Source organism: Pyrgilauda ruficollis, unplaced genomic scaffold (assembly GCF_017590135.1).
Source record: "Pyrgilauda ruficollis isolate IOZ18807 unplaced genomic scaffold, ASM1759013v1 scaffold36, whole genome shotgun sequence".
In the NCBI taxonomy this organism is placed as follows: Eukaryota; Metazoa; Chordata; class Aves; order Passeriformes; family Passeridae; genus Pyrgilauda; species Pyrgilauda ruficollis.
The window spans coordinates 1,412,540-1,422,710 of NW_024525045.1; positions in this window are offsets into that span (position 1 = coordinate 1,412,540).

Consider the following 10,171-nt stretch of genomic DNA (forward strand, 5'->3'; position numbering starts at 1 on the left):
CTTTTTTTTTTTTTTTTTTTTTTTTTTTTTTTTTGCCCCCACGAAAATATTTCCAGCGCATCTTTTTGTGTGTATGTGTACGCCAAGGAGAAAAAAAAAAAAAATCTATTATTATTAGGGTTATTTTGACCCCCGTTCTCCCTCTCTCTGTCCCTGTGTCTCCAGCATTCTGATAATGATGGTTATGATGATTTCGTGGTGATCCTGAATTTTTAAGATCACTGAGCAACTTTTTAGCCTTTGGAAAGTGAAGCCCTATAGGGATTCGCGTCTTTTGAAGGTGTTTTCTTCTTATTTAAAACTGAAGCTCTCCGAGAGTAGGTGCTGGGTGCACTTGATCTAATTTTTAAACACCAGGCGTGATTTCTCTGTGTAGCTGACTCTATCCCTCCATCAGGTTTCTGAAATAAATCTTGTTTTCTGCACCCATCAAAACGCAGGTGGGTGAGCACTCTTAACTTTCTAATTTTGTTGTTGTTGTTTCGCCTCCTTTTTTTGTTATTTTCTTTCTCTTTTCACTCTTGCTCTCATTTTCTCTCGCTGTCGCTTGCTTTCTCTTTTATGGAGTCTCTCTCATTCAGGTAAAACTGTAAATTTTCCAAACCTACATTATTTCTCCTCCTACTGCATGTAACTCACGGTTACTTTTCTCTGTCTCTTTTTTTTTTTCTTTTTTTTTTTATTTTTTTTTTTTTTTGGGGGGGGGGGGGAAGGAAATTTATTTTAAGTCCTCGATAGGAGCAATGTAAATTTTCTGACATTCAAACCTTTTCTAGTTCACAAATCAGTCACCCTTGTCACAGTTATTGAAATTCCTCAACTTGCCACACCAGGACGGTGGAAAAAGCAGGCGGTGTCTTTGTTGCTGACCAGGCTTTTGATCGCCAGAGAAAATTTACTTACCTTCAGATGAGTGAGCAGAAAAAGAAATAACACTCCCTTTGATTTAGTTAGAAAAATGCAGACATTTGGATTCAGTGCAAACATACAACACTTGGTTGTTTTCTAGATGCAACCCTCGATTAACCTGTCTTTCCCCAGCTCAAAGTCTATTGAAAAACTGTGGATAGTTCTTTTTTGTTCCCGCTACAAAGAGCCATTGACTATATATTAAAATGATTGTTCAAATGTATAAGTATGGTATTTAAAAGCAGAAAACCTTAGTGGCTTAATCAATTAAGCTAAGCAACATTTGTGCAATATTTTAAATGATGCTTCGGCTCTTAAAAAATATCTCAGGAAACTTTAAAATATAGACGTCTTTGTGTGTGTATGTATAGATACACTTACGTATGTGCTCATGTGCGTACATATATAAAATTGGCAATTTATTTATTTACTCGGTCGCCTGCATATTCATTAGCTGTAATTATTTTCTAGTAACGAAAACACCAAAAGCTCGCTAAGAGTCAGACTCCATACATTTCGCCTTTGTTCAGTCCCTCACTTGCCTCCTTCGCAGCTCAGTCCGAGCCCCTCCAATTCCTAGTTCCAAACAAAGAAACTTTAAACTCATCCTCTCTAATTATAGCCGCTGGTAAGCAATCCGCAGCGCAGGTACTGGGGAGTCGGACCGGCAGCGCTGCTGCGAGAACCCTTCTCGGGCGAGAACTGCCTCATTTTGAGAGGTATAAAATGGCCATTGCGGCTAGAAAACAAACAAACAAACATCAACGACAATAAATAAACTTTGATACGCCTTGACGGAATGTTTCCCTGCAGTTTATCTGCAGACGCAGTGTGCCTGTGCTCGGTGCAGGAGACAGCTTTCAAAGCAGATCTATTATGTAATTTTCCTTGGATCTCGGGAGGCTTTACAGGGTTTGGTGGGTTTTGGGGTTGGTTTTTTTTTTTTTTTTATTTTTTAGAATAATGGTGAGCTGAATCTACACGTTTGCATTTATTCTACGGAATCCATTTGGTGGAATTGCAATAGCTCAGAGCAACAGGTATACCCGCTCTAGGGAGCGCCTGGGTGTGGACATAGTCTTAAGGCGGGTGTTGCACTACTTTCTGTATTTGGTGCTAAAATTAGGCGAAGGACAGAGTTGTCAGCCTTATTGTGAAGTGTGCTGGGCGATGGCATTAGGAGAGCTGGAAAGTTGGGTAGTTCAGTGCTAGCCTGCCTCCCAGTGCAAGGGGAAACCAGTGATCATTCCAGGTCGGTGCAAAATGTACGAGAAGGCAGACGAGAAGGTATTTTTAGGAAGCGTATCTAAATATACAGTGTAAGAGTGAATGTAAAAAAAAAAAAAATTCTTTCATTCTTTCTTTCTTTTCCCTTCCCCTCCACCCCCACTTTTATTTTCGCCAGTTCAGAAATGAGGGGAAACCTTCAACAGGTCGCAGGGGTAAGTGCTTGGGTGTAGAGGGTGCCTGTGCAGTCGGGGCATTTGGCTAGCCCCCACCGCCTGCCCCAAGGGCTGGAAGAGAGCTCCCTGTAGTCGGGGGGGGGGGGGGGGGGGGGGGGGGGGGGAATATACAGTGTAAGAGTGAATGTAAAAAAAAAAAAAATGTTGTGGGTTGTAGAAGTTATCAAGTGGGATTTGCGGTGCGCTCTCTGCAGGAAACGAAAGCTGCTCCAGTTCAAAGCCACATGCACCAACGTGACATATAAGCCATTAAAATATCATCCTGACGGCTCATTTCTGCTTCATCATACATTCCCTAACTGCTTCCAGAAAGCAAGAAAAGAAGAAATGAAGGATGACCGCCTCGATGCAAGAGCCAAAGAGGTGGTGGGTTCTTGGGGGGGGGGGGGGGGGGGGTGTCGTCTGGAGGAGGCTTGGCCACCCCGGGAAGAAGGGCTGGAACCTTGCGGTGCGGGGCGGGGGACAAGCGCCTCGGCTGCCCCTCGCCCACGTGGGGCAGGGTCCCGACTGCACCTCGGCGGGCGGGGGCCGGCGGAGGGCCGAGAACCCGGGAAGCACCGAAGGAGGGATCCGACACCTTCTGTCGGACGCCGGGAACCGCGCCCGCCCCCCTAAATGCAAAGGGAGGCTCGGCCTGGAGGAGCATAGCGGCGGAGCTCCGCGGAACAGGGCAGCGGGGTGCGCAGAGAGGGGTTGAGGCGCTCCCTGCCCCGACTGCCACCGGGCTGGCTTCGGACGGGCAAGCACCGGGACCGGAAGGGTCCTGCGGCCGCCCAGGCAGGGCCGGGAACCCGGGACGGCGCGCAGAGGGGGGACGAGGGCTGACAATGGCGAGCCCCGTGGGGAGGCGTCCCTGGGGACGCGCTCCCCGCCCAGAACCTCGCCCACCGCCGCGCCCGGTGCCACGGGGGCCCTCCGGGAGACCCGGCACCTCAAGCCCTGCTTTATAGGCTGGTGCGGGAGGGACGGAGCCCGGCAGCTCGGCCGGCCCCCTCCGGCCTCTCTCCGCCCCCCGCAGGCAGAGCCGGGGGCGCTGCTCAGGGAACTGGGTGCTGCCGCCTACTCCGCGCACAGCCCGGGGAGGGGCTGCGACCCCGCTCCCGGCCCCGAGGGGCCGTCCCGTGTCTGAAACCGGCCGGGGAAGGAGGAAAGCTCCCAAATCCCTGCCCAGGGCGATACACCCAAAGGTGACCTCTGACCCGAGCCCAAGTCAGTGTACCAGCCCCGGGCACCGGCACAGCGCCGACCCATGGGGGCTCGCTTGGGCTTCTCGCCGACCCCTTTCCGGTCGCTCCTTTGTCACGCACGATCCCTCAGCCCCGGGGAGTCCAGCCCGTTGGCCGGGCTTTTCTCGGGGCTCTCTTCACCCGGAGACGAGAAACTTTATTTCTGCACCGAGCCCTTCCTGGGGAAGGCTCCCTCCGCCCTGCGCGGCCGCGGAAAGTCCAGGTTGCGTGACAAGCCGGTGGTGGCGGGGCACACGCCGCCGCTGCTGCAGCCCACTCGGTCTGGCTCACAAGCCCGCCCGGGGCCCCCGGGATGCCCCGCGGCGGCTGCTCCGGTCCCGCTCAGCCGGCTCCTTCCACCCGGCGCGGGAGCGAGCGTCCAGGGGAGGGGGCGGGCGGGTCCCATCGCACCCCAGCGCGACACCGCGGGGAACTGGTACCCCACACTAGCGCCCGACATCCCAACGCTTTGGGCAAGGGGACATCTTCACCTTCCTGCTCCGCCGACGGCACAGTGCGGATGAGAAAAGCGTGCGAGGTCGAACCAGAGTTTTAGCCAATATTTACTCTGAAATGCAGAACTGTTTTGCCTTCCTTTTTGTCATCTGGTAGCCATTTGAAATATTAAATGCAGGGATTTTTTTTTTTTTGTCCAGTTTCAACAAGTTTTGGCGAACACTTGGGAACTGAGCACTCCTCCAGCCTCCCATCCTAACCAATAAAGCACAGCTCCTGCAAATCTCTCACTAGCGGGGCAATGTTGGCCGCTCTGACTTGGGAAAAGTGCGAGAATGAATGGAAGTTGACTAGGAATTTTAATTCCTAATGGATTGTTAAAGTTTTGACAGTAATTTTCATCACAGCAGTGAAAATACTGAGGACATCAAATTATTTATGAAAGATTATGATACCATGATGAAGTTTCGTAATTAATATCATCAAGTGTTCGTCTTAGTACAGATTTTTGTTTACTAGCTCTGGAGTGCCTATAATAATACTAGCAAGAGTAATAATAATAATATAGCAAGAGTAATAATAATAATAATAATAATAATAATAATAATGTCGTTTTAAGTAACTGATTCCAGATTCTAGTGTGCTTTTCTATATTAAAAACCAAACAAACAAAGTCTTGAGAATTTCAAAGATATCTGCACAAATTCAGACTCAGACTGCTTCCAGCCCCAGATCTGCTCTCAAAGCTATTGCTGCCGCTCAAAGCAAGCTGTGCAAAGTTCTGCCTGTAGCAGTGGCAGTGCTCTGCCTTACAGAGAGCAAAGAGCAAGCTGAAAATTATAGGCAGGGAGAAGTGCCAGGGTGGTACTATACTAATCCTTGCTGAGACAACAACTTGTGTTGGAGGCTCACAGAGAGTCCGGAATTTAATTTCGGGACCGAAGGATCTGTAAACAATATAGCCGAGTGGGTAAAAACTTGCCTTACAATAGCCTGCCAGAAGGTGAATGTCAGATCAAAGGAGAACTGAAAAGATGTCCTTTCATATTTTTTTTTCCCCCTAAATCAACCATGGAAACTTCATGACTCCATAAAACATGTGCTGCTTTGCTGGGGAGACAGCCTCCAGTTTCCCCTCGGAGAAAGATTCTCTTCCCCTCTCATTGCCTAACTTGTGTTTTGGTTTGGTTTTATGGGTTGGGGTTTTTTTGGGTTTTTTGGGGTTTTTTCCTTTTCTTTTTGAATCCATGATGTCCAACATACAGGGTGCCTTACTCATTCCATATCACACACAAATAATTTTGCTCTTAACTTTCTACCTCTCTCCCCAAACAGGAACAAAGTCAGGAAATGAGGCACAAGACTCCCCTTGTAATGAGGAAAAGAAAACGACTTTACAGAAACATCCTGGAAAAGTCAAGTAAGTTAAAATATGTCCTTTTTACAGTTCAAAGGAGACTGTATTTTTTTTTCAGCTTAGTATTTAACGTACTTGCGTAAACACAAATCAGCGACAGAACACCCCACCAGCAGCTGCCTAATCCTGCTCAATGCCTATTCATTTGGAGGTTCTAGAATTAATATTTGACGACTCTCTCATTGAAACAACAACCCCTGACCTCATGTGATTGCACTGTCACATTATTCTATGACATATTCATCTTGAATTCATTTACGGACGATTTGATTGGAATGAGGTTTGACATGTATTGGATCCTATTAAAGAAGAAGACTTTGATCTTGTTGATGGGGTTTACATGATATGTATCATCTTTACCAGGGATACCAGGCTTCCACAATGTGGTGTCTAAGTAGTCAGTGACTGACAGCTTATCTGACAGGAATACCTTAATCTTGAGGTCCTGAATGAAATATTCTATTTAAAATAAGCATATGATTTGCTTGTCCTAGGGTAGCTCTAGGTCACAAAATGTGAGCGGCAAACCTAGGCACAAACCGTTGCTTGTCTGGTGGCTGACTTCCCATTGTTCGGGAACCCTGAAATAAAGAAGTCCCCATAAGTGGATATGGGGCGAGGGAATAAAAACAAAGGCAGAGTGTGCTCTCGAGCTACTCGGTACCCTCTCCTCCCTGAGGTGAAACTGGGATTGCTGAAAGGCGTTCTTGAACCACCTCTTCCTAACCAGCAGTGCCTTCTGCCGGGGGCAGGCAGGGACTCGAGCTCAGGTCCTGAGTCTGCTTCCCACATCCCTCTCTGCCAAAGAGAGTTTAAGGGATAAGGAATCGCGCAGGGTGACTTTCTTGGTCCTCTCTGTTTTCACTCCTCCAGTTTTTTCTCTTTCCCACAGTAAAGATGAGGGGTTTTCAGACAGATCTGTTCACCCCCTCTCCTTCGGGATTTGAAGCCTAAAAAAGTAATCCCCGAAGCCTGTCTGAATTGTTCAGAGCATCCCGGCCTGGCCCAGCCTTCGGGCACCGGCTGGATATTTTGTAGCTGGCTGGTAGGGAAGTTTCCACAGAGGTGGAAGTGGGAGAACACGGAGGGGATGAAGGTCAAATTTGGCTTTCTTCAGTACTTCCCGAGGGCAGGAGCTGTGCCTTGAGCTGAGCACGGTTAGAAAGGGGGCTGTGTCTTTGAAGCAATATTAGAGATAGCGACAAGCATCTTGGTGTTTAGGTAGATTACTACCGAAAGAACAAGGCTAAGGTGAAGCCGATGAGCAGCTGGGGCTGTTCCCATCCCGCAAAGGGATGTGCAGCCGGTTTCACGCCGCAGGCCCCGGCGGGGCGGGGGTGCGGGCAGGGGCCGGAGGGTCGGGGCTGCCCCGCGGGCCGCCCTCCCCGAGCTGCGGCAGGCGGAGCTCTGGGCCCCGCATGGCGGAGCGGAAAGCAGGGGGGACAGCTCAGCCCTCAGCCAGGGCACAGCCCCGGCCTTCTTCTACGAGAGCCGGGTCGGGGGTCAGAGAAGTGCTTGTGACTCGTCTTGACAACGTGTCACCTCTTTAGAACAACCCTCCAGCTCGGGCTAGCTTTGGGGCCAGGGACTGAGGACGGGGTCGCGGACACACAGCAGCCACAAGAAAATTCGTACTCAGGATCAAGCAGCCAGTTTGCTGGCCCGGCAGAAGCTGTTGTTGACACATTTGAGAGTTTGCCGAGAGCCCGGCGTGTCTAGTCAATCGGGGCTCAGGCCGCTGCCAAGAAGCAGGAGACCTCGGTCACCTCTCGAGTGGCAGCAGTATGAGCCCCAGCTGCCAAAGGGCTGCACAGACGGGCGTTCAAGTTTTCAAAACATTGTGGGAGATGAGCGGAGCCCGTCCGGGTCTGGGCCCGCTTCCCTCCTCTTCCCCGTTTCTCCGCCTCCCCGCAGTCATGTGGCGGCCCCCGCCCGCTCCCCCCACGCACACAACCGGGGCTCACATCAACCTCACCTTACAGTGAGGGCCAGGTTCTCCTACGCTGCCTGGAAAAGGCTGTGAGAGACGGCCCTGAGTAGGGGGCAACTGAGAGCCATGAGTGTCTGGCAAGAAATCATCACAACATTTGAAATGAACTTAGGGCAAAATGGTTATGACTTTTTTTTTAATTGGCAAACTCTTCCAGATGCTTTCTCCCTTGACTGAGAAGTGTCAGAAATGATGGATAACAAGTATGTAGAGATGCAGTGTTTTAAGGAGGTGTGAGGAAAGCAGCTTTATTTGGGATTCACAGTCTCAGTACATTTGTAAGTAACAGATTCATACTTCCTAACGTTTGTCTCTTCTGTGCACTCCTATTGAGATGGTCATGAATAGGACTGTCAAATCCATTTCGTAGAGCAAGTAGACTTGAAAGTTGAGATATTGTTAGGATGGTGTGTGGTTTAAAATGCCTGCGTAAACATGTTATGTAAGGTTGGGGAGCTAATTGCATCATTTGTCACTTTTCATCATCTCCACTCAGAAAGATGTGTGCAAGGATGTATCTATAGCTAGCTACCTGAATATGCACCTAGTTTTACGGTGCAAGTATGGTAAATGCAAGCAGAGACAAAATACATGATTGCAGCCAACCCAGAATATGCAGAGCTGTGACAAAGATGTCTCCTATGTGGTTATGTATGTCCTAAACTTTAATCTTATGGTTTCCAGCCATTGCCTTGCAGCTTCAGTTATGAAAGTAGGTGGGTTGACATTGCCAAGTAGTTTCTTGTTTTACTACTTCACATAAAGCCTATTGATTGCCAACACTTAAATTCTTATGGAAATGCAAAATTCTATGCTGGGAGCTTTACCTGACATGCATCTGGTAAAGAACCCACTGGCAAGTTAACAGCGAGTCAATGTATTAAAATGATGAGAGTTTGATAGGATGGGTAGAGAATTAATCATTGCTATATTTCATAAGACTGTGAGGTTATTGGTGGAGCCGATTTTGTGTCAGGATCCAAGTATTGTGGTAATACAGTGGGTAGATATTTAAAGATGTGTTTTTCTTTCTTGGAGCAGAAGAATCTTTTCCCATGTTTCATTAACTTTTTTTAAGTTCACAATCCCCTCCTTAAAAACTTAAGCAGATGCATCCTCCTGTGCTGAAGCCCTAAGCTTTTCTAAACCTGTAAGGCCTCAGTGTGTCCAGCTAAACCCCAAACCCACACTTCCACTCCTAGCACGCAAACCCTGCAGACCATGTTATTTCCTTCAGGTGAGAATCATCAGAACCGAGTCCACTATGAATGTTTGGCAATGCTTTTCCTTCAAGCCAAGGACGGGGATTTTACGTGGAACTACCCTGTAAGTGTGCGTGAGAGAAAGTGAGAGAGGGAAAGGGAGAGACTCCCTCTTCTGGGTTAAACACTCAGATTCAGCCTGAACATCACGATTTCTCGCATTGCTCTGGCGGCCAGTCATCAGATAACTTTATGAACAGATAAAACTTGTCCGAGGAGGGGGAAGGGAATGGGAGTGTCAGGGATCCTTTGTCGGGGCCCAGGGGCAGCCCAGTCGCGGGCCGGTACCCGAGTCCGGGCTGATCAGGCCTGGCCAGCGAGCGGCCGGCGCGGCTCCGGCCGAGCTTCTGCCGGGCAAGGACCCTCTCTCTACCCGCGCTGCAACAAGTGCCGAGGACCCGCCGGCAGGACCGGCTCCGGCACCGCTCCGGCTGCCGCTGCTCCGTCCGGGCGGCGGGGACCGGCGGGGCTGCCCGTGCTCTCCCAGGGGCGAGCCCCGCGGCCGCCCCTTCTCTCAAGGGCAGGGCAGCGGGAATGGACAGAGGCGAGGAGGAGGCCGGGGCGATGCCCTCCACTCCCGCCGAGGCTTTTTTCCCGGCCGCAGGCGGAAGCCCGGCAGTGCCCGGCCCCGGTCGGAGACCCCCGGGCGGAGCCCCCAGTGCCGGGCCGGGCCGGGCCGGGCCGGGCCCCAGATGGGGACGCCGGGGGAAGGGTTGGCGCGGCAGCGCATGCGCAGCCCGTCCCCGCGCGCACCCCCCGCGGCACCGGCGAGCTCCCTTTCAGGCGGCGGCGGGACCTGTCGCGGTGACGTCACCGCGGCGGCAGCCAATGGGCGGGCCCGGCGATTGTGCGGCCGGCGGGGCAGCGGCGCGGCCGGAGCGCGGCCCGGCCGGTCCCGCCGCGCCGTGAGGGCCTCCCCGGCCCCGGGCAGGACGGGCCGCGCCGCGGGACCTCCCCGGCCGCCGCCAAAGCCTCCCGCCGGCGCCCAGCCCACCCGCTGGCACAGCCGCCCCTGCGTCCCGCGCCAGGGCAGCGGGACCGGGAAACTTTTTTATTTTGGGAGAAAGGAGAAAAAAAAAAGAAAAAGAAAAAAAAGAGAAAGTTGTTTCCCCCGCTCCCCCCCTTCCCCCCCGCTGACGCCGGGGGAAGGGTTGGCGCGGCAGCGCATGCGCAGCCCGTCCCCGCGCGCACCCCCCGCGGCACCGGCGAGCTCCCTTTCAGGCGGCGGCGGGACCTGTCGCGGTGACGTCACCGCGGCGGCAGCCAATGGGCGGGCCCGGCGATTGTGCGGCCGGCGGGGCAGCGGCGCGGCCGGAGCGCGGCCCGGCCGGTCCCGCCGCGCCGTGAGGGCCTCCCCGGCCCCGGGCAGGACGGGCCGCGCCGCGGGACCTCCCCGGCCGCCGCCAAAGCCTCCCGCCGGCGCCCAGCCCACCCGCTGGCACAGCCGC